The sequence below is a fragment of the Dermacentor silvarum genome, chromosome 8, assembly GCF_013339745.2.
Source record: "Dermacentor silvarum isolate Dsil-2018 chromosome 8, BIME_Dsil_1.4, whole genome shotgun sequence".
Classification (NCBI taxonomy): Eukaryota; Metazoa; Arthropoda; class Arachnida; order Ixodida; family Ixodidae; genus Dermacentor; species Dermacentor silvarum.
Genome location: NC_051161.1, coordinates 63,331,237 through 63,356,368, shown reverse-complemented (window position 1 = coordinate 63,356,368; position 25,132 = coordinate 63,331,237). Strand labels below are relative to the sequence as shown.

The window sequence follows — 25,132 nt, the reverse complement described above, 5'->3', positions numbered from 1 at the left end:
ACATTCACAACCGTTATCACATTTCGCCATGCAAAATTTATCTGCTTTATTCCAAGCGTCAAACCAAGCCATTACATTGAACTTATCAAAACCAAAAGTTCTGAGCGAGGAAGGCGATCGTTTGATCGCGTCTGCTGAAGCATGGTACTATTTGCCAACTGGTGTCATTGGTTCGGCAACGCTTTGGACACATGATTGCGTGCTGCTACTGTACCATAAAGAGGTATGATTGAAACGGCCACTGACTGCTTTTGACTGGTTTGATATCATATATGCTTTGTAGCTGCACACGGTTTCAAGTGCATACGTAATGGTCCAGACCCAAAAAGGACAAGTTATGGGTGAGATGCATGTGTCCTATGCATAGCCGGCACAAGACTATACCTCAAAGGGTCTCTCTTTTCTGCGACTGCGCCATTCTACTAATGTTGATTTGGTTTGATTAGGTGGACCTTGTTTTTATTTTGTTTTTACCATTCAGTTTGCCAAACTTTCATTGCGGAGTTTCTCTAAGTAGCGTTTGTTGTCTTGATAGGGCAGAAAAGTAACAGAGTCTCTTTTGTGCTACATGCCCCAGAATGTCTGTTCTTTCGTTTCCCGCAATACCAGCATGCCTTGGAATTCATCTAATCCACTTAGTGCGGCAGCGCTCGTTCTGCACGAGTATTGAACTGGCATGAACTAATGGGCGAATTGCAGTGCTAATCGGCATGTATATCTAAAAAATAATACCGTATGTATAACAACCCTTTGAAGACTGAATACTGGAGAACTTGAAATACCATCACGCACGTGCAGACGCACCGATTCCTCGCTCCTGGCCAATCTACTCGTACGTGCAACGCGAGGGCAAGGTGCACCACCACAGACATAATTATTTCGACGACGACGTCGGTGAGTAGTACGTACGTCCTCCATACGCACATTTATATTACTAGGTGTTTCAGAAAAGTCATTTAAGGGAATAATAAAGAGAGTGGAGCAAATAAAGGGGCTATTCTTTTCGGTCGCGAATTTGTCGAAGCATTAGGCGTCAGTAATGAATGAATGAATGAATGAATGAATGAATGAATCAATCAATGAATCAATCAGTTTGGTATATGATAATTTCTAAAGAACTTGTGAAGAGAGTTGCGTCTGGAAGCAGCAGTTAGATGGCGAGGTGCATCTTAGTCGACAGAGCATTACTGGGAAGGGTACTGCTTTGGCATAGTTGGTAACAATTCATGATAAATGTTATTTGTACACCACTTGAAACGAGGACTAGAAACGACAAACACAGTTGCCAACTTTCAACTGATTTTAATGGTAGGAAGTCGAGTGGTTTTATACATACATGTGACGAAACATGAAAAACAAAATATGCATGTGTAATTTACAGTACAGACTTGTACACGTGCATTCGCTCTAGCAAGATTGTGTCTGTCGTTTTTAGTCCTCGTTTCAAGTGGTGCGCAAATAACATTTATCATGAAGCATTGCTTGGCTTATTTATACGATGAATCACGTAGGGCAATCCAAAGAGACGTCAGGCTTTGGTTGAGGTTTATATACTCTCTCGCAGTGATAATGCGATGGAGACGCCTTAGTGGTTTTCGAGAACATTTACTGCGCAACAGCAGCCTGAACACGGGAAAATGCTTTGAAATACATGACGTCACGCTGACGCAACGGCGCTGAGGTTACGACGCAAAATTAAAAAAAAAAGAAAAAAATGAAGTTCGGCTTTTTTTTTTTTTGCTCTAGCTATCAACTTCTTACAGTGAAATGGACGAAAATATAGTTTTTAATTATTACTTTATCAGTCTAAATTGATCTAGCGTTTCTCTTTAATGTCACTGCAACCCTTTTCTTCTGGCCGTGTATGCACCTTTGTTGCCCCGTTGCACAAGTCCTCTAAGGTGCTCAGTGGTAGTCAACTCGCATTAACATGTCGAAGCTGTTCTGTTATATACAGTGCACTCATCTCAGCTACACCTTAATTCTTATTCCACATATATTGCTATAATCAAGTGGAACATATTTGCAAAATTGTTCCTCTTAAGTAAAAGCTATGTCGGACTGAATATTCTTAACTAGCGTAGGTTCTTCCTTCGGTGCAGCTTCTTACCACTTTTACATGCATGCCACTCTGAACATTGTGCCGCACAAGTTTCACTAAGTAAACGGAACACCTTAATCTTGTTCCACACAGGTTCCGTGAACCAAGTTAGACGTAATTGCAAGAATGTTCCACTTTGTTGAACTTTGTGTGGAACGAGATTAGAGCTACATCCGACTTGGTCGCTTTCGAGCGTCCTAGAGTGCTCTCGCGGTGCGGTTTACATTGGGCTGGGCGAAAGCGAGCGCTAGGAACACATTCGCCTGGTTCATTCAGTGCGCCACATTCCAGCTTAGAGCGCCCGGAGGCCTTCCCACCTTCAACCTGGGAGCGCAACCGAGATCCGACAGAAACTCGATCGCGTCCATGGCTACTCCGATTTCTATGAGAGCAGTTAGCCCGTTCGGCTGTGCCAGCTTTTCTCTGATTCCATTCTTGAGAGGGAGGGCTCCGCATTCCTGCAAACAGATTTGGAGCGCGATATAAACCAGTCGAACGCACCATAAGAGTGTACGATTTTATAGAAGACGTCACGTGACACCTTGGAGAGAGAACGAAGCGCACACAGGATTCCGCTGCGTTAAGTTGCCTCTGATAAAATACGTATTTCTCCATACTGCGTAGCAGCGTTCTCGCATAACTAAACGCCGCGCTTTCTAGTAGATGCTAACATGAAAACTCGCGAAAGCATTCGGTGCCATATTTTATAAGTTAGACTTTATTTTTCAACTCACTTTGTACCTAAAACAGAAAGGTAAGTAGACCATTCGTGATCACCTTGCTTCTTTCTTCTGTGTTTCGCGTTTTTTTTTTTAAAATCGCGCTGCGCTGTATTCACCAGGAACTGCGCAAAATAATCTATATGTTATTCATTAGCTTCAACACCTCAGTTCCCCGAATTCAAGCCATTACAATGTGATAACCCGATGATGCGTCGTTTTCTTTTTATGCTTATGCCACTCAACTGCTCAGTTTTCATTAAAAAAAAGAAAAAAAAAAGAAAAAAAAAAGGAAAAATGAAAACATTGCACACTCGTGCGACCTTGCAGGATCACAGCTCATTTTCTAGGGAAGTTGTTTCTTTCGAGCAATTTCGTTGAGAATTTGAACTGGTTGTAATTAAACCGCACATTGTAAAACGCTGTCCGCACTGACTCGTGACATATAGGCCCATTTCTGTGCAAATTTAAACTCTGCGTGACATTTTATTCTTTCAGGATATTGGGAGAATATATAACCATTGTATAACGCCTCAATTAGCACAAGTGTACACGTTAAACTTCACACAGAAAATTGAGGGTGAGATGTGTGTGTCCTTAGAAGCATTTAGACGCACATCAGACATGTTGTGCCCCCCCCCCTCCCCCCCCCCACTTTCTTTCTCTCTCTCTCTCGCTATTTTTACCGAATATTGTGATGGGCAAAAATTTTCGACGTCTTTTTCGTCATCAAGCTGAAGGAAGAAGAGTAAGATGTGAATTCGGAGGGTTCTGTCAGATACAGTGCTGAATATACTGTATATGTATAGTGTGTTATACCGTAGTGTCATCTCGTTACAATATGAAGTCGCTGTACTTTTCAGTTCTCTGAGAGCTGAGGGCAAACACTCTACGCACTTCGCATAGCTCGTGAACATAGGGAGAGAAGGAGTATGTAGTAATTATGCGGAAAGCTCACGATTAAGCCAGAAAAGTAAAGCTTTTGCTACGCATTACCCATAACATGCACCTCACATCATTTCCACAAAATGTGAACTCGCTGTCACATATATAGTTCTCTCAGGACACTGGGATACATTGATGATAATGTACGGCTGTATAACCCTTCCGAGCACTTTCCTAAGGGATTTTCCTTGCAGAATTCACAATTATTCCACGCTCCAAGAATTTTTAACTTGCGAAAGGGAGCTTTCCCTCAAGCACATCGCTAAGGCGGGGAAGAGAGCTGTTAGTGGCACCTCGAAATATCTTTGAAGGGTAGTGCAGCTTGAAAAATTGCCAATGGGCCATTTGAAACTTGCAAGTCCAGCCATCTACCAAGCTATAAACGAAAAATATTATGAAGGAAGATATTTTTTTCATCCAGACTATCGATGATTCTAAACCAACTAGAAGAGTGAGTGGTGCACAAGTTATTGGCAAGAATTCACGTAAAAGATTCAGCACTGAAGCAGACAATAAACGTACCCTGTCCTCTTTCTTTCATTTATGTGAGCGGCCGCGCTGAATTTTGACATTAATTCTAACATATTAAATGGTTGAAATATTCTGCTTGTTCTGGGCTATGCTTGTTCATGTTATGACTCTTAATTTCATTTTTTAAACTAGTTATCTTCTTTTTACGACTTCATCTGGTCACCCTGGCAGCAGCACCAATAAAGTAGATATGCGAGCGTGGAATTATCACGCGCGGTTGTGCCCATACAAGCCGCGATTGAATTTGCATGTAAACGTTTGCTATTGATAGTACCCTGGCGATAGTACTCAGGCGTTCTGACTAGCATTACTGATCATGTATGTACTTTGCGCAGGTATAGGTGGCTGTGGTTAATCTTAGTAGCCTTTTTTCTCCTGATGATCGGCTTTCTTGTGTTGTTCTTCGTCACCAACGCCAGAACTGGTGAGTTTGTCTTTTGACGAAAAAAAAAAAAAAAAGGCTTTGCCAAACTTCTCCAATCATTATGCACTAAAGTTAAGTTTTTGTCGCGACGGCAACACGTCCGGCCAGGAAAGGTCGTTCTGTACAATGTCACTGTTTCAAGACTCTACCCAATGACAAGAATTTAAAACCAACAGACATTGTGGCCAAAGAGAGAATAGTCTAAATGAACAGGTTAAAAAAAAATTCTGTTAGATACCGTTGATAACGACTTTTAAAGAGGCGTCGTCAACTTTCTTGAAATACGCTGGGATTTCCGAGAGTTGTGGCTTCAGGAGCCAATATCCCCTCACTCCCCTCTCATCACATCGCCTATAATTCTTTTAAATGTGATCGGCACTTAATTTATTTATGCTGCCCTCAGTACATTGTTATCGCAATGGTGCATCGGTTCAAGGATGGAATCGTCACAATGAAACTTAAGCTTAAATCTATAGATTGAATTCGATGATTGCCGATAACATCGACGACTATTAAAAACTAAACTTGTTTTCCCCCTTCTTAGCGTTTGCTTTACATGTTTGTCACTTGTCCATGTATTGAGCCCCTCGGTATGCGTGGTTGTTGGCAATACACCGACCAAGAATCCTTAAAGAGAATGAAATTGACTCTATTGGGAAAGCACTATTCACAATTATTCGGAACACACACAAAAAATAAGCATTCGGCGCATTGTAGTACGCTTAAGCGCGTGAAGTAAGCAATGCAATTGTGTAAATCGATGGAAGTGTCCCGTCACTTGCTCGAATTTCCCGTGTACACGAAGTTTATGTGAGTGACAAGACTCTAGCTGACTCAGTAATTCTCTTTGCCTACGCAATGCTCGTCTGGCGGCAGAAGTTTTTCTACGCAGCCTGGTAATGAGTATTGCCGTTAGGACACTTGCGAAAAAAATTGTAGATGTGCCCTTAAATTTTAATGTGGGCGCACTTCCTGCGAAAGAAAGAAAAAAATCTGAAATCTTTTGCGGTCGGCCGCATTGCTTTATTAAATGTGCAGTTTTAGTGCGAGCGCGACTTCGTATGATAACCGAAAGGCCAATTTATTCTGTATTGAGGAGTACTGGCAGGAATTTTCGGCTTTTAATTTCTTCCTTTAAAGGAAGGTCCTCGACCTCGAAGCTGAAAGAGCACTGGCAGGCCTCAAAGTGCCCTAAATAACTCACCATGATAACTTTGTTTACGAATACGTTTCGGTTTAGTTTCCCCTGGAGTAGTATGTATCGTGACGTCATGACGCAGAAGATGGTCACGTGTGAGCGGAACATCGCGACGATTTGGCACTTGCTTCGGCTCGCTCAGTGTAAACCATAGCAGATGACCGAGCAAGCCGGAGCGAGTGCCGGAACGCGTCGCATCATGTTCCGCTCACACGTGAACAGCTTCTGCGTCATGACGTCACAACACGCACACAACTCCCGGAAAACGAAACCAAAACGGATTATTTGAAAAGCTATCATGGTAAATCATTTAGGGCACTCTGAGGCCTCTCAGTGTATTTTCTGGAGTTTTGATGTCGAGGGCTTTCATGTGAAGTAAGACATGAAGAGTCGAAAATGTCACGCCAGCCCTGCATCACGAAGACATTTTTAACTTCTTGTGGAAGTTAAAAAAACGCTTCACGAAGTGGAACGCGATGGCATTAAAAAAAATGTGGTTGATCCCTCTTATATAGGAATCGGTATAGAACACGAAAGTGAAACGTGTCTTCACAGAAGTAGTGTAATGTTTATTGCACATTGATATATAATGTCTATTGGTGTTTTGTGGCTAAAGCGCCCTTAGGCGTTGATGCACCCACGCTGACGCCTGGTGGCACGTCTCCTCCATCACGACTACCAACGTCGATGACCATGAGCAACCGTCGTGCATATGGAAGCTGCACTACGCTGCACACGCTAGCACAACGCGAAAGACGAAGCACGTAACTGACACACTAATACAACGCGCAAGACAAAGCACGTAACTGAATCGTCACCGAGTCAAATCAGCGCGTACAGCGCGTCGTAATTGCAGCCTCCGCGATCAACTTCAGAAACATTTTCAGAGCTAATTGCGGAGGCCACGCTCCGCTGTGCTGAGTACGGTGAACGCCACCTAGGTGGCGTTGGTAGTGCTTCTTGATGCCAGCGTCCCTTCGAATGCTGGCATCGAGGCGTCGTAGTACTGAGACCACCGAAGCGTTCACTGTCGGTGCGCGTTAAGGCCGGAATACATGGAGCGAATAACCGGCGTCCGAGCGAAGAACTTCGTCGGGCGGCGAACGTCCGACGGCCGGCGTCAAGAAATTTGCCGTCCGCAGCCGATCTGCCTGTCCAAACATTTTCGTCGGGCGAACGCCGCCGCCGGAAGCGTCTAGCGCGCAGCGGTGGACGACAGCCAATCAGGAGGCACTAGTTCCGGTCGCAATGCATGCTGGTGTTTCGCGCGCGCGCGCCTTTTCGCGTCGTCTGCAATCGCGTTGGTGTTGCCGTGTCTGCATGTCTCTGCACCGATTGAGTAGTTCCTAGTATGATCTCTCAGGAATCGCGTTGTATTTGTACATCCCATATCCGCTGATCTGCGAGGAAACAGACAAGCAGTGCAAGCTCTCTACAACAACCTTCAACAGAAATCTTCTGATCTCAGAGGCCACATGCTGTCGTCATGCCTATCTCCCGACTTCCCCGATAGATGGCGTTGGCATCGGATATTTCTTTCGCTAGGCTTAGACGCGTTCGAAACGAGAAGCGATCTCGAAAACTACTCAAGGTTATCCATAATACTCTGTCGTCGAAGCGGCCTGAGACTAAGCGAAAGCCGTTTACGCAGTCATTTGCTTCCAACTAAGTGAATTCTACAAGGACAACGCCAAATTCAGTTCGAAGCGGGCGGCCGGGACCGCCGCCAACACGGCGGCCAACGCGCGGCGGCGTTCGCCGCATGTATTGCAACACAGCAAACATCCTGCGTCGTGTCGCCGCGTCGTTACTTGACGCGTGAAGTTCGTCGAGAAAGTTCGCTCCATGTATCCCGGGCTTTAGTGTCATAATGCAGTACTTCTCTTTTCTGCTCATAGGCGGCGGCACCGCCCCGAGCAAGAGCGCGGGTACACGGAGGAGTGTTAGATATATAAGGCGCGTCTGTGTAGCTCTCTGCGAATGCGTTTGTGGCGCAATGGGTTAAACGCTCGGCGATCTATCGTCGCGGACCGAGAGGTCGTGGGTTCGATTCCCAAATTTTGCATGTTTGTGGAACTTTTTCTTCTGGTTTCTTTCTTTGTATTATGTTCTATGACGTATTTCCGTGACGGAAATACGTCAGTGAAGTCTTGGTGGACCCCGGAATAAAACACTTTCGTGTTAAAATCCCTGACTGTTTCTCATGCTTCAAGGCAACTTCAGCTTATGTAACCGTAATGTTTACCGGGAAACGCTGGCGGCGAACGCTATGCACGAAGGCGAGCTTTCTGGTAGAAATGCGGCCTCTTGCGTGGGCCGATCCCGGAGGTAGTGCACATCCGCGCCATAACGGTTACATCATTTTCAGGTTTCTGTTATTGTTTCGCACTTTTAATGTTTCAGTCTGAGAAGACTTAACATAAAAGGCATGTGCCGTCGGTGTTTTATTTCATGGCATTTGTTTGTGGGCTGTCATTCTCAAAATTCCGAGGAAAAACTTTGTCAAGAATGTAAGACATTGTATGAGCAAATTTTTTTGTTTTTTGTTTTAGTGATAGAATGGTGTAGCAATATAACCTGCATATAACGCATGCCATATGGCAAGGCGTGGCATACATGTACCTAAATATATACAGAAATTATAGCTCACGGACAACGATGCCGACGCCGACACCGGATTTTCTGCGACACGGCGCGCTTGACGCTATGGCGTTAGAATGTCTTCGTGATGCACTGCTGGCTTGGCATTGTAGACAACCATAGTTCGTGTGGAACCGAAACTGTCGCAATTATTCACTTAGTACTGGTGTTCTTTAAAAAAAAAAACTAGCAGGGGATTGATGGCCCTAATTATACTTTGTGAAAGCAGCATCAGTTAATATTTTCAACCGTAGGTATGAAGGTTCGTTGTTGCAAACAGGCATCAATGGCATTCTGCCCCGTGCACCGAGTGTTACTCGCTCCACCTCTCCGCCATGCGCATTTAAATTATCTTAGAATGTAGGTTAATTTTAACAAGTTATTGCACATTAAGTAATGCTAATTATTATAAGCGCAAGCTTGTGTCCATAAAGAATGTGATTATGAGCAAGGAAGTATATCAAATTCTGCAAGTGCAATAATTTTGTAGAGTTTCAAAGTGATGGCCACATTAGCGCAAGTTTCCAGACATTATAAGGGGTCTAACAGATGCAACCTTGTTACACAAAGTAAATGGCACCGTTGTGGTCTCACCGAAGCAATAAGAGAAATATATTCTAAATGTCGGAGCACTGACTGAGAGCCGCTACTGTCGAATGAATGCGAGGATTTTGGGATTCATGTTAGACTGACTTGTCCCTGACTAGTCGCAGTTTTCATCAGCTTGAACTGTTTCCATACGAATAGAATAAATGAGAACTGGATGATATAGCGCTGCCTAATTTTGTCCTAATTTCTCACTTTATGCAGAAAAATACGGTAAGTATGCTGGACACTTATTGGTCTGCATTTCAACTGCTAACGTATATAGATGGTTATGTCAGCTGAGATATTTGATGGACAAATAAGTATTTTTAGACGTATACGCTAGATAAAAAAAGAGTACAACGTATGAAAAAAAAGAAAACTTGTACGGTATCTTCCGGAAAGTCGAACTGGGCGAGAAATAGCAAAAAGATGATTGTAAGGGATCGGAAGTCTATTTGGGAGCTCGTTTTACGTTTCACAATTTAAAGACTGCACATCAGTGTGTTCCCCCGTTAACCCTTTCTCGTCCGAATTTTTTAGATGAAATGGAAAATTTTATATTACGTGCATCTGGACGACCAAAGCCAGGGAAAACTAAAGCAAGCATTCCCACGGGAAATTTCGACAATTAATCAAAGTTTTTTCATCAACTGCCAGAAACTCGTGTGTTGCGAGCAGCATGTTATTCTTGAGACTTCTTAATTCACCATCTTAATGGTGTGAAATATTGGCCACATAATATTTGAAAGACTACTTTCGTGCCACCCAAGGCAGGTTGATATGCAGTAGACAGCACGCTCCAAAAATAAAACTCAGGGTGATGCGATGCATGGACATTTCAGAGAGAGCCACGCTCATCTGCGGCACAAAGTCGATAAATTATATAATTAGCATGGCTAACACTGAAATTTATGAAAATGGTTTTATCGATGCGAGATATTTAAGAAATTATGATTCCAACAGGAATCACTGGTCCAGAAAAGTTTAAGAATGTGGAGAGTGGCGGAGGTACAGTCTTTCCTGGGAGCTAAGAAGCAGCGTAAGTTTGGTACGTGATTGAAATCGCATGAACTTTGAGGCGATAATACTGTGTAAGTATAGTCACAGAGACTGGAGTTTACCGTCCAAAAGCAGCACCTGGACAATGAGGGACATCATGAAAATGAGTGGCCGGTGTTAATTCTTTTCACCTAGGTCTTTTGAAGATGTACACATACCTCGATACTCGAAAGTATTTGCATTCCATCTACATCGTAATACAACCGTCGCCTCCGCCGGGACTCAAGCCTACGACCTCGCTCTTAAAGGTAGAAACTCAAAGCTCTTAAGCTTTCCAACGCCATCATAATAGAAGTGTCAAAGCATTTTCGAGCTTGGTTCGAAACACGAAAAAAAAAAAAAAAACGTCGTCATGGAAAAAAAAAAGCTTACAGCGATAGCTGGCATGGATACTTAATCCAGTTTTCATAATGCTGTTGCAGATATCGTCACCACGCTCATTGTTATAATGTTTAAAAAACAAACAAAAAACATAGGAATCGCTGTGAAAGAAAACGCTACTTGTTCCCAACCATTTCAGAATTACGAATCTTCAGCGTGTCAGCTGTCGTGTCATTGTCACAATTATCATCATCATTGTCCTTGACGTAATTGTCACGAGACCAGTTTTTCCGGTTTAAGGCATTCTTTGAACAGTCCTTTACTGTATCTTTAAAAACAAGATCCTAGCTGACTTCACACGGGTTTGGTGTGTCTGGAATCATGGTATCTTGCAACCACTTAAAAAACAAAAACAAAAAAACGGCCCTTTTACGCCTCCAAAGCGTCGTAGCGAGTCGCAAGAGCTATTGAAATGCAGTTCTCAATGATACAGGAAGCGATAGTAAAATTACCCGCATTGTAGTATACACCTGTAAAGGGTGCACCGCCGCAAATATAGACCTGTTGAGGCAAAGCCGCCGTACAGCACACTTTTGCGAAATGGAGCGAGTTCGTTTGGCCGGACTAAGCAGAGTTCGCACGACGCAATGGTGTCTGTAAGGCGGCTTCGGCTACGCCCACAAGAAGCGGGAATTGTTCGCAGAGTAGGTAAAATTAACGGCACAGGCGTAATTAGCCCCAATATAGTTAAAACTTAACTGCATTGTACCACATAGACTGTACTATCTCCGGGATCGGCCCATCTGTTTTCCTGGTAAAAAAAAAAAAAGAAGGAAAATAAAGGGTCTACCGAGTGTTGGCGCTAAAGAAGACGAGGTTGACGTAATTGCTCGTGAAATACAATACGAATAAGATACGAAATGAGTGAATAATGATCGTGAAAAATAGACAGAAATGGACAGAACAGAGAGGTATACGTAATCAACATTTAATCATCGAATCACTTGAACCAACGTGTACGTCGACCTTGTCTTCTTTAGCGTCGACACTTGATTGACCCTTTTTGCTTGTGTGTGTGCTAGTGACTTTATCAGCATTGAACTAATTTCAGTTTTATTCAACGAGGAGCGTACAATGTAATCACAAGAACCGTTTTGACCCGTAGTCAGATGCTAGCAATGTATACAAGATAGAAGTTCGATTGTTCACGCAAGTACTGATAGCGATCATGAAGAGATTTTGCTCGAAGTTCCTTCTGTTTATCTTGATTGAAGACAAAAGAAGAAGCGAAAAGAATTAAAACATAAAACATTAGACTGCAATGTACCAAGAGTGAGTAAAGAGATGCGTTTTTTGTTTTCATAACGCAACAAAACTGCATTGTGAGAGAGAGGTACATCTGGGGTATCATTACGGAGAACGGACACACATGACGACAACATCATGGTGGTAGGGTTAAGGATAACAAAATACTTTTTCGCTTGAATATTCAAATGATATGTCTCATTTAGTTTTAGTGGTACAGAGTTCCAAACTTTAACCCCGGTAATTTGTATTAGGAGCGAAGCACCTTAGGGCCGAGTCTTGTCCCCCCCCTCGTCGTCGCCCGTCGTCCGTAGCTCTGGTTTGCATGGAGTCCGCTAAGGGCGCTGCGGTGCACAAGGGCCTTCGTTCCCGACGCGCGATCTCTTTCTCTCTTCAGCCATGGATAATAACGCTCGCTTCTGATAACGGCGCGCTCGCTATGGATGAAAAGGGGAGAGTGGCGGCTCAACTGCAAGTTGAGTCGAGGGCTCGCAAAGATGCTGCAGCACCGCGACGCTGGCATGCGGACCTGAAGCTGAGTGCTCGCAAAGCTGCAGCAGTACGGCAACCCCGGCAAGCGGACCCGGAGCTGAGGGCTCGCGAAGCTCGCGCTTGAACCGAGCATCGGCGCCACCAGCCTCAGGTAGAGAACGCTTCCGGCATTTTGCCGCCGCTTCCCGCGCTCTCGCCGCCTATGGGTCCGCTTGCCGGCGTCGCCGTGCTGCTGCACTCATCACAAGGCAGTCTTAATGAAGGGAAAACGAAGTCCGCACCTCAATATCATATACGACCAATAAAACAACATTGTATACACTGTACACATGTGTTGTCACTCATTTGCATGTTCGAGTGGGCAATGTACGGGGGATTCACGATTACCCGAATGATCTCCCGGTGCTTCGCCCACTCATCATCATTCACTTCGTGGATATGCGGTGTTTTTTTTTTTTGACGGTCCCGATATACATTGTGAATTGGAGGCAAGTTAAAGTTATAGGAGGCCACATTTTTTGGCTGCATGGGATGATGTGCGGAATGGGAACGCGGGGAGGGGATGATTTTGTTTCATTATCTTGTTAGTGACTACAATAGTTTTTAGCGGACGTAGTATATGAAATATCAATACCCGTGTATTATGAAACGATGGATTGCTAGGACTAAATAGGTCGAAGTGCGTAATCATTGTTATAAATTTTTGTAATTTGACGTGCCGACTCAAGATAGGTAATGTAAGTCCACTCCCACGATTCACCGCCGTATGTTAAGGGACTGTGGATAAATGCAAAAAAAAAAAAAAGGCAGAAGTTCACAGGAAGATGACGGTTTCAAGCGATCAACAGTGGCCCGACAAGGAGTCGCGCTGGAGCCAGCGCGTGGACTCCGAGGTCGTACCGGCAAAGGTGCGCCGTTGTGATCTCGAAGGCCACGGGCAACGTTTGGGCTTGTCTTCGTCAGGGTAGCAACTGCTTTTTTTAGCAGCGTTTATGTACGCGTAGCTCACTCTCCCCCACCTTTTAATGTATGAGGAAAAGGAAAAAATCACTGCCCCTTCCACTTCGTGAAGATGGTCGAACAGCGAAGCTGTGAACGGCGCTACTTGCGGGGGATATCCACGGGTGACGGCGTTCCTAGCGCGTTCCTAACGCTTTTTCTACGACGGTCCTAGACAAGAGTCCTAGACCAAAGCTCCGTATATACAACCGACGCTAACGTTAACTTCTCTCACGCCCCACTCCTCCGTTGACCTACTTTTTTCCTACACCGCCATTGGTTGGCGCGCCTCACGCTCTCCCCCTCCAACGCGAGTATTGGACGGCGCTACTAACGTCAACCCCCCTCCCAATTCTCTTCATCTGCGCCCTCTCATAGCATTCTCACAGGGGAAAGGGGTCACTTCAAACCCTTTCCCCCTGTTGAGCTCTTATTTTCCTCTCCTCTCCCACTAGGTCACGTGGCCCCTTTTTAGCGAAGTCCGACAACGACGGCACAGGGTTCGCATCGCTGTAATAATCTGTTGCGCAGATTACTCTAACGGAACTCGAAGTGCGCAGTGTTTAGGAGAGTAAGATGCGTGTACAAAGCCGCTGCTAAGGAAAGCAGTTGCTGTCCTGACGAAATCCCTTGTCGAAATGTTGGCTCTAGCGACATTATTTGTTTGACCAATGTTTTACGTATAAAGTTTACCGTCAAAGCATTTGTGAGCTTGGTTTGAAACCAGACCACTTGCACTTGTTTCCTGAAATGGTTATTGCATAAAGGACAAGCTCGTCAGAAATAAGGGGGGAGAACTTTAGAGCACCTCGTATCATTTGCCGACACGTGGTCCATGCGCCAACTACGCTGTCGGCACTGTCGCTACTGCCGCCGTCATTAATATCTGCTTCATAGATGGCGCTTCTCTCTAACGATGTGTTTTTCTGCCGTGACCGCCATCCAACCTTCGCCGCACAGGGGCCTACCGCGAGCAGATCATCATCAATGGGTCGGAACCGCAGGCGCCAGCGCCACGAGCTCCCGTAGGATCGACGGCGCGGGCGGACGACAATAAAAGCAGTGAAACCGCCGAAACTATAACCGAGGGATACTCGTCTGTTGACGGTGAGGGAACCGGGTCGAGGTCTTCTCGCTGCTCATCTTCATAATATATTGGTTGATTGATTGGGTTGAAAGTTACACGAAAAATAGAAAACAAATATTTGGGAGTTGTAAATTACCCTACTACAATGCCCCAAAAGCCACTCTTACCGTGATGTGAGGCTATAGGTGAGCCAGAAAAGACGTCAAAAGCGAAAGACAGGTGACGACACTGCCTTGAAGTTCCCGCACCAGCTAATCATGACGTCATGGATTTTGACGGCGTCCGCTCTCGCCTAGTTAATTTGTCATAGGTAAAACTGAACTACATTGTATGCAAAAAGTCAGATACTGATTAGGAAGTTCCGATAATTTTTGCTGCGTCACACAACGGCCCAAGTAAAAAAAAGTAAAAATAAATAAAAAGTAGTTTTAAATCTGTGATGTCACAGGGGACGTAGCAGCACTGCGTATCGGTATTGCAATTCAAATTCAAATTCAGATTTGTAATTGCAATTTCAAGTTCGTTGCGAATAATTTATACTTATCTGGCCTCCTCGGATTTCGCCTCTTGTGGTCTGTGTCGGAAAGACAATGAAGTATACGCCAGTTTGCTATAAAGTGTATATACGAGTATTCCCTGCTGCTTTTACTGGAATATGTCGTGTATTCTACGATTGCTTTTGCGGGAAATTTTTTAGTATCTTACAAAGACAAGATGAAGTATATACTTATGCACGTTGAAATACATGATATAGCGATCCTAGTCTAACCGATCAACTTGACGGGAGAACATGGTATGAACGGGTGTTATTAAATTACTTTACGTGTTACGGGCTCGGTATAAGATTCACCGTCCTCCCTTCGTGTTTGATATTTTGGACGCCATATGAAATTATTAGTATAGTAGATGTAAACTTGACGTTTGGGTAGATCGACTGGTGGAGGTCAGGTTAGGTTGGGGTTTGGTTTGGTTAGATTAGGTTAGGTTAGGTTACGTGGTTAATCAGCGATTATTTTCTGTGCTGTTCCGCGCGTTATCGGAGTATTCTAACGTAGCGATAAATTTAACGCAAAAAGAAGAGCCCTAATTGGGCCAGATTTTTGGAACAATTTTCTCATTCAGATTTTCTCCTTATTGATTGGTACGAGCACCACCTCACCGCGGTTATCGCTGGGATCGGTCACAATACTCGACGGATGAGAAGACAGCCACCACAGTTGCAAAGGGGCTCTCGAGACCCTAGGAGTAGCCGTGGCCCAGTGGTCAGGAGCTTGACCAGCAGGGGCGAGGGCCCCAGGCAGAGACGAGACGGCGTAACGAATAACAAAATGTTTAATTACATCGCTATACGTAAGAGCGGTCAGCTCGACAAGCTGCTCGACGGACAGCGAGCTGAGGTCAAATGATGAATATAGAATGGAGATAAAAGTATCGTTACACTGTTTCTTTTCTCACAAAGCCGACGCTCTCCATGCAGTCTCCATCCCTGGAAGGTCAACGGGGGCCACGAGGCGCACCAGCGCGTCGGCGGCCGCTGTGACAAGCACAACGAAGACGACTAGTATTGATGGGGAATATTCGTCGACTGCAGCCGATTTGGGTCGACACAATGAGCGCACGGAAAGACTCACAACATGCTGACGTTTTTACACTTTCTGTGCTCAGAGTTTGCTTTCGTGTGAGAGATGCGAATATCGTTGAAGCAAGTAACAAAAATACAACGCCCGTGTTCGCGCTAGGCCTAAATGACTTGTAATGGTGGCGCCAGTGGACGTTTTGCAACTATACATATACAACGCTACGTATACTCTCCTCCACGCAATAACGACGTGCATAGCATGACACAGTGCACGACGCGAGGTGTTGAAGTGGGGAAGAAAGCGATCGGCTTTGATTCTCTTACGCTCGCTCTCGAACGCCTTATACACGCGTGAAATAATCGAGATTGGCCAAATACATCTTCGCAACTACCCAATGTTACCGTCTGGTTTAGTGTCCTCACTCTGCTAAACAAAGTATTGCGAATCACCGGAAGTGAGACAATGGTAGAAATTATCGCAGAACTGCAGAAATAAATATGGGTAATGCAAGCTTTGTTTTCGGTATTGCGGTGGAAGCCAGCATGACTACCTGCGATTTTTGCTTGTGGTCCCTCCGTTTAGCGTTTCTGGCAGTCTAGTCATTTAGCATTTTTATTTGTGAAGCTACAACCTGCGTTGATTTCTTTACAATGAGCCCTTTTACACGAGTCTACGGCACACCAGTCTTTCAGCAGTTTTCTTTTCTTCTCTTTGTTAACAGTTTGCTGTATTTATCGGCTACCATTTATTTAGCGTTATTGGAAAGCTAGTAATACAGCGGCCATTCTTTTTTGGAGAACTAGTTTGCAACCAAGCTCTAAAGTTGTTGAAATGCTATTCGTGCAGTTTTTAATGACAGATGAGGGATATTCTATTAAATACTGATAATTCGCCTTTGATATAGCTGTCTTTTTTGCATTATTCAGTACAGGCGCGGTACAATTATACCGAAAAATAGCTTCCTGCAGTGTCTGACTATTCGTTATCGATTCGTTATTCGAGTCGATATTTGATACTTACTATTTGTATTTGATTCGCATTTGAGAAAGTTGTTATTCGCCCACCACTAGTCAGCAATAATAAGTCATAAGATTTGACATCGGTGAGGCAGAACCTAGCCTACGAAAGACGTCGTGGTAAAGGACTCTGTAATTAATTTTCTAACATGCAGCTTTCCTGTCGGACGTTTCGCCTCATGGAATGCTCTTATGTTCGACATAAATTCCGAGTTGTAAGGCATCTTGACTGCAGATTTGGCTATTCTCCCGGTGATATATTGCTATCGAGATTTGGTTCGAACTGAAATTTTGACACGCGATGTCTTATGATATGCAGGTATGACAATTTAACTAAATGGGGACTTCCCTAGTATAACGGTCGCCTTTAACTATTAAATATTTTGCGAAATATCTAGTCATAAGCCCAATCAACTAATTTCCGGTTACCTATAAGGTCGTTGCGATACTAACGAGGCCAAACACCTCCGTTATGCCCTCCTGGTCAAATAATACATCTGCGTTAGTACGTATGGTTTGTATGCCTGCTGCGCCTTTTAATAAACTTTTTGAGACTATATGAGCTTGAAATACACCGACGCCGCATCTTCCTTTGTTCCATTTCACCGATAGGCCTGCTCTGCGTTTTCTGGGGCGGGCGAAAGACCAGGCTTGTTCTTCCCGCCGACGGCGTCTGCAAATACATTGTTTTTCACAGCGTCGTGCCGTCGAAAGAGTCAACGGACTTCACGTCTCCGAACAACGGCAGGTGTGCGCGCACCACTAACGCTGCTTCGGGCTTGCTGAAAAGCCGCCGCGTCTCGGCAGCCATGCACTGGCCGAGGGGTCCATTAGCAGGCACAAGGCACGACAGAAGGACGGCACTAAGACAATATTGCTGCTATCACTGAAAGCTGGGAGTGTTGGTTACTGACATTATGATTCATAATTATTAGTTATAGTGCTAGGAAAGACGAAACACAAATTTGCATCAAATGCAAAGGGTGGGCGCTTGAAAATCCGGCACACAATATTTCGGTGCTTATGCTTGAATATGCGAAACCAATATGCCTGCTCATAGAGCTTCGTACTAAACGTTTGAGTCGTTATAACGCAATGTGGAATTATAATTCTGGAATAGATCCAGACGGCCTTGTGGAGAAATTACAATAATGCATTTTTTTCTGTAGGAACTGTCGAATGCGGTTAAATTGTAGCAAAACAGCTTTTATTGCGATAGCAATTATATGGACACTCCAAAGCGGATTTCTGCCATCGGCGTCGCCGTCGCCGTGAGGTTCCGTATGACGTCAACGGCGATGAAATCGTCGCCGCGCTCCGGACGCTGTATGCGCGAGTGAAAGGGAGCGAGGGACGCGCGCTTTCACAGGGAACGAACGCACGTCGAAGAGCATACGCGCGTTCTGCGCCGTGCTCCCTGAAGGGCTGCAGAATTAAGCGTCTCTTTCCTCCTTTCCAAATATAGAGAGCAAACGCGACTTTTTCCGTCGCGAAAAAGATTGTGGGGGGACGGGAGGGAGAGAGAAAGGGAAGGCGACGTTAAGCTGCGGCACCAAATGCGTATTTATATAAACTCCGGAGTGTCCGTCTCCTTTCACTGGCTGCCCTCCCATGTGGGCATAGCTGGTAACGAGGAGGCGGACACCCTCGCTAAAGCTGCCCACCACCCAGGAGTCACATTCACTCGATCAGTGGCGGCTTCAGACTACTCGAGGCCACGACTGAAGCAGCTTCTACTGGCGATCCACCCCGACCCGAGGGTGGCAAATGGCAAGGGACCTAAGCTGCTCCCCGAGTCTGGCCTCACCAGGCGAGACAGAGCCACCCTGCTGCGACTCCGGACTGGCTGCATATGGACAGCAGCCAGGCTTCATGCCAAAGGCCGCAGCGCCTCCCCCTCGTGCCAACGATGCGGTGACCCCGAGACACTCGAACACCTCCTCTGCGCCTGTCCAGCCCTAGCACAGGAACGTTCGAAGGTCACCCGAGCCTATAGACTGCAGGGACTTCCTGCTGACTCACTGACCAACCTGCTGTTCCCATCCCGCTACCATCTCCCCGCACTACACAGCCTCGTGGAGTTCGTGGAGGCGAGTGGGATAGCAGCATACCGCTGAGCGTACCTGCCCTTGCCGGTCCCTGCCGCCTCTGCTGCCTACCCATGTGCGGACGAGCCCCCTGAACTATCTCTCTTCTCTTTTTCTTTACCTCCTACTCCCCCTATCCCCTACGACGCTGCGCCGTGCTCCCTTATGGGCTGCAGAATTAAGCGTCTCTTCCTTATGTATAATAAACACCTCCTATTTATATAAAAACGTCGCGCGCGTTCAGTGCGAACGCGGGCAAAACGCCGACGGCGTCGACAACAGTTCTGCGCGTTGCTGGTGCTGCTGCATTTTGCTACCAAAGCCGCTCACCTTACTTCGTACGACATTGCTGTGTTGCTATCGCATTCATTGCTTCGCCCTTAGGGTGAAACTCTGACATTTTTTTATATAAATAGGCATTTGGTGCCGCTGCTAAACGTCGCCTCCCCTCCTGTACCCCACGGCCTTTCGGGCGACGGAAGAAGTCGCGTTTTCTCTCTCTCTCTCTATATATATATGGTGATTGTAAAGGAGGAAATAGACGCTTAATTCTGCAGCCCTTCATGGAACACGGCGCAGGACGCGCGTTTGCTCTCCGCCGTGCGTTCTCTCCCCGTGAACGCGCGCGTCCATCGCACCCTTTCACTCGCACCTGCAGCATACGGCGCGCGGCGATGATTTAGTCGCCGTTGACGTCATACGGAACCTCACGGCGACGGCAACGGCCATGGCGACGGCGACGCCGACGGCAGAAATCCGATTTCGAGTGTCCATATAATTGCTCTCGCAATAAAAATGATATAAAACAACGCATTAGCAGCCGTATACCACAGTGTGTTCGTTTCAAGGAATAAATTAAACTTGTTTCATTCAATACCGAACCTATATAAAAAACACTTGCGCACCATTGCTGTTAAAAAGCAGCCAACTATATCCGAGTGCGAACGAAGGCACTTCAAGAAGCCTCTCTAGCCTCCACAGCATTGAGTGCTATGTATTATGCAGAACAGTAAATAGTGTTTGGCTGAAAGTCAGCGCTCATACAGTGTATGCTGTCTCTTCTTCGTCCGTGACTTATTGCGTTGCTTTCTACCTAGATATTGCATATTGCATATTGGCATGCATAAACGTATAGCATAAATATACCTAAATATATGGTGTGCCTCACGTTGACGGCGAAAATTTGCCTGGAGGGTCCATATAATTGTTATTGCAATAAAAGCAGTAGATACGGAAGTCACGTGAGAATTACGTCATCTTGTCCATTTTGGCGCGGGATAGTCAAGTTTAGGAGCAGCAACGGGACCTTCGGTGGAAATTTTAGAGCGATAGCTCTACTACTCCAGGTACTAACTCAGAAAAAGCCTGGTTCCGTAAATCTGACCTTCAAGCTCAGATAAGGTCAAACTGGGACTTAGCCTGCCACTACCGGCAGCGGCTGCGTACGCCGCGTGGGCGCCCTTATCTTGAAAGCGATCTGCGATGTGTACAAAGTGCGCAGAGTGCTGGTAGCCTCGTATGCGCTGCGCTTTCGACGCTTAGTTCGCGTTGAAGCGAGATGCAGCATGAAGGTCAATTCGCTCGCTGCTGCTGCCGCGCCGAGCAGCGTCTGCGTGTTTTCTTGTGGTGTAGTTGTAGATGCGGTCATGGAGGAAGAAAAATATAGGAGGGAGCTTTACGTCACGCAGTCAGCCTTGGCAAGCGAACGCTTCGTGTAGCCAGCAGTGGTGGCCCAACACGTCACCTCTTGCGTAGAGATCGCGGAGAATCGAGATTTGCCGAGATGTTTGGTTACCGGTAGTTTTTATTGGGTACGCGCTCGGCTGGCAGCTGCTCACATGCAGGAAGGAAAAAGATTGTTCCTTGTTTTGTTTTTTTCCTTGGATTTGTTTTTGTTTATTTCAAGAGTTTCAAATGGTTTCAAATGGGCATTGAAAAAAAAAAATCAACCGGGAGTACTAAAACCTACCGCGCTCTCTCACGTAACTTCCGTGCAGTGACGTTTTTATCACGTGTTGGGCCACCACAGTGGGCGACAATCGCGTCGCGGTATTTTCCTTCCTCCATGGATGCGGTAGTTGCTGGTGGCGCCGAGCAGCGTCTGTGTCCTTTACCAAAGCAAATAAAACCGTTTCATCGCTCGACAAACTTGGTTTAACCGCATTCAATCACGGCAAATTTTATTACAGTGAAGCTATTTTTGCGGACCCTGTGCCGTCGTTGTCGGTTCTCTAAAAACCACGTGACTTAGCAGGAGAGGAAATGAAGAGCTCAACCCTGTGAGAATGCTGTGAGAAGGTGCGGATGAAAAGGAGAATGCGGAGGGGAGTTGACGTAAGTCGCGCCGTCCAATACTCGCGTTGGAGGGGGAAAGCGTGAGGCGCGCCAACCAATGGCGGCGTAGGAAAAAAAGTTGGCCAACGGAGGAGTGGGGTGTGAGAGGAGTTAGCGTTAGCGTTGGTTGCATATGTCCATGTCCCGTAAGTAGCGCCGTTCGGGCCAGCTAAGCGGCCGCGAATGCTCGCATGCTCGCTCCCATTGCAGTGGGCCTGACGCGGGCGGTCGGCTAGAATCTGCGTGGCTAGTGTGGCTAGAATCTAACACAGCTTCGCTGTTAGACCATCTTTACGGAGTGAAAGGAGCGGTGATTTTAACAGCGAAGTTGTTTGAAAAACTATCCGTATAACTCCGTTAGTCGTCCGCGAAAAACTGCTCCGAGCTATGACGTCACCTCGCGTTGCGTAGTAACAGCCGGCGCAGGTTGCGCGCTCGCTTCGCCCGACACAGACACGGCTCCGCGGAGCTCTCGCCAGCTGCGCGCTACTGCGCATGCGCCGTGACGTCTTCCTGGCGCGTCTGCGCTCTCAGCCCTTACACTGTGCATAGCTTTCGCCCCACTTCCCCTACGACTTCGCCACCAGCTGCGCACTAATGCGCATGCGCCGCCAGTCAGACGTGACGTCACGGCCAACTGTGCATGCATGCGCTCCTTCGTTCCGTATGAAAGCCGGTGCGCAGCGGCGGCGCACCAGACGTAGACATGGGGAGCTAGACCAAGGAAGGTTCGCACTGCCGAGGAAGAAGCCGCTTACCAAGAATCGCGGCGCGCTGCTAAGCAAGACTGCCAGCGTCGACGCCGATTAGACCCAGCACAGTTAGCCGAAGAAGCCGCTGCAAAACGACGACGGCGAGCCGGAGACCCTGAGTAGGCCCAGCGAGAGAATACTAAGGAACGGGAGAGAAAGCGTCGGCTCCGAGAAGATCCCGACGTGAGAGAAGCCGAGAACGAACGATACCGATCCGCTCCGCGTGTCTTTAGCCTTGCGCCACTAGTATCTCGCTTGTTTTTGTACTAATAATTTATTTATTTTTTCATTGGACCCGCAACTAGCCTATGGCTATGGGTCCAACCAGTTTTGGTATTTCTGTATGTTCTAAGTCTGCAAATAAAGAATTGAATTGAATTGAAAGTGCAAGTTACCCCGAATTTTTAGGTGCGAAGCACCTTATGGCGCTTGGGCTGTCGGCGTCTCCTGTCGTCGTCGTCACGGTAAAGCAAGCTGCTCGCGCTCGCGCTCGTGCCACTGCTCCCGCGTTCGTCGTCGTCGTCGTCGTCTTCCACAGCTGGCTTCCATGCCTCTTATCATTCCAGCGTAGAATTTCACTTTTTTTTGTCGTCGTAATGGGGCGGCCGCGTTTACGGGTTTATGACCCATTGCTTAAGGCAGTATGAGCCCATTAACGGTGCATCACTGCATACTTCGCACCTGCAGGTTTCACGTTAGTGGAGCTGCATTTCGCTCAATGGGTCATTTGACACTTACGCATAAAATTTAATTCACCGCTGAAACCGAGCCTACGAACGCTCGGCGACAAACACCGGGGCCGCACGTTTCAGCTTCGCTGGTTAACCATCTTCATGGAAGGCCCGACGATATTAGGGGCGAAGCTCCTTATAGCGGCACCCGTTCCGTCCCCGTCGTCGTAGTAGTAGTGTGTAACCAGTAGTGTGATACCAGTCTGAGAAAAAAAATTCCGAAGTTGTGTCCGTAGCGCGGAATCGAACCAGGGACCCCTCGCTTCCGAGCGCGCGGCGTTAGCCCACTACGCCACGAAGCGGACATGGACACACGCACCACGATGGCAATAAATACCCAACATTAACGAAAGGCTGCGTTTCTAGTGCGTTTCTAACGCGTTTGTGCTAGCGCGTTACGGCCCGTGTAAGAAGCTGGTGTAAGACGCTGTGGCCTCTCCGCCTTACCTTCAACGCGTTTCGAACGCGTTGCCCAAGGCGGTGGAAAGTGGTAAGTGGTTCTTGAGGGAAAGGGAAAGGTTGGCGCTATCTTCTGCAGCCCTTGAGGGAGCACGGCTCAGCGCCAAGCGGTGGCAAGTCAAGTTCAAGTCGAGGAGCGTTTATGAATACGGGGGGTATACTCTCTCAGCAGTCATGTGATGGCGTCGGCAAACGCGGTGCACGTTCCGGCATGTGTAAATGGCTGCGTAAGACGCTGTGGCCGCTCCCCCTTACTAGAGAGTACTGCACGTCTCTAACGCGTTTGTGCTAGCGTCCCCTTAAGCGGGAGATCCGATGATTCCCTCCGGAGCTTCGCCCACTCATCATCATTCACCCCGTGGATATGCTGTGATTTTTTTTGATCCTCCTGTTCATCGCCCGCGTATATTCAGTGATACTCGCTCCCCTCTTTCTCTTCCCCCTGTCCCTTACCCTCATTGTAATGTAGCAAACCAGACGCTCGTCTGGTTGACCTTCCTGCCTTTCCTCTTGCGTTCTTACCTCTTCTTCATTTACTCTTTCCAGCAATACGCCATTGATGTTGTCCTGGCTCTCAAGGACTCCAAGGCCCGCCTGTTCGTGTCGGCAACGCTGGGTGTCTGGAAGTATGTGGTGGCTGCGCGGAGTATCCAGAACCTGCCCACCTTTAGCAACATGACCTGTGATTCCCGAGAGTTTGTGCCGTTCGCAGAGGTCAGCGGAAAGCAGTTATACGACTATACTTAGAGTGTAGGTTTTAGCTTCTATTGCGCTTGAATTCCTGTTATGGACACTATGGGCCTCGAAAGCTCGGAATTGCCATGCAGTTTCTTTTGCAACCACAAAACAAATTCTCAAGTATCGTAAAAACCGGAATATGGGTCCAACTTTTTTTTCAAGAAACAGCGACAAAAAGTCGACCCCCGTCTTATATACCAGTTATTTTTTACTGGGTTACACCGTTCAATTTTCTCATTCAAAGGTTTGTCGCAGTTTCACCCGAAAGGCGAAGAATCAATTGCGATAGCAAATTAGTAGAGAGCTATACGGAGTAAGGATAGTAGTTTTATCCGCTGTATAAACTTGAGCATGCAGCAGCACCAGCAACGCGCAGAACTGTTGTCGACGCCGTCGGCGTTTTGCCCGCGTTCACACCGAACGCGCGCGGCGTTGGTGACTGTTGCCGGTGCCTCTGGGGGCGGCTCGGAGGTTTTCGACGAGATCAGAATGGGACACTCATCAAGCAGCGTTGGAAATCTTACCCACCTTCTCGCCTCGCAACTTTTATTGCGATAGCAATTATATGGACACTCCAAAGCAGATTTCTGCCGTCGGCGTCGCCGTCGTCGTCGCCGTCGCCGTCGCCGTGAGGTTCCGAATTGGAGATGAAATCGTCGCCGCGCGCCACCGAACGCTATATGTGCGAGTGAAAGGGCGCGAGGGACGCGCGCTTTCACCGGGAGTGAACCGACGGCGGAGAACAAACGAGCGTTCTGCGCCATGCTCCCCTAAGGGCTGCAGAAGTAGGCGTCTCTTTCCTCCTTTACAATCACCATATATGTAGAGCAAACGCGCCGTTGGGGGGGGGGGGGGGAGGGGAGGGAAGGGAGGCGACGTTTAGCTGCGGCACCAAGAGCCTATTTATATCGGAGGCTCCGGGAACAGTCACCAACGTCGCACGCATTTTGTGCGAACGCGGGCAAAACGCCGACGGCGTCGACAACAGTTCTGCGTGTTGCCGGTGCTGCTGCATGTCCAAGTTTA

The 25,132-nt window shown here is 46.8% G+C and overlaps 1 long non-coding RNA gene across 1 annotated transcript in view; it reads left to right on the top strand.

The window, feature by feature from the left end:
• Window positions 1-663: 663 nt before the first annotated feature.
• The window catches only part of LOC119462164 (uncharacterized), a 34,526-nt gene continuing 10,057 nt past the window's right edge, over window positions 664-25,132 (top strand). The window contains exons 1-3 of the long non-coding RNA XR_007468367.1: window positions 664-894; window positions 14,283-14,429; window positions 23,915-24,082. This is a non-coding gene — a long non-coding RNA (uncharacterized LOC119462164). The remainder of the gene's footprint in view (window positions 895-14,282; window positions 14,430-23,914; window positions 24,083-25,132) is intronic.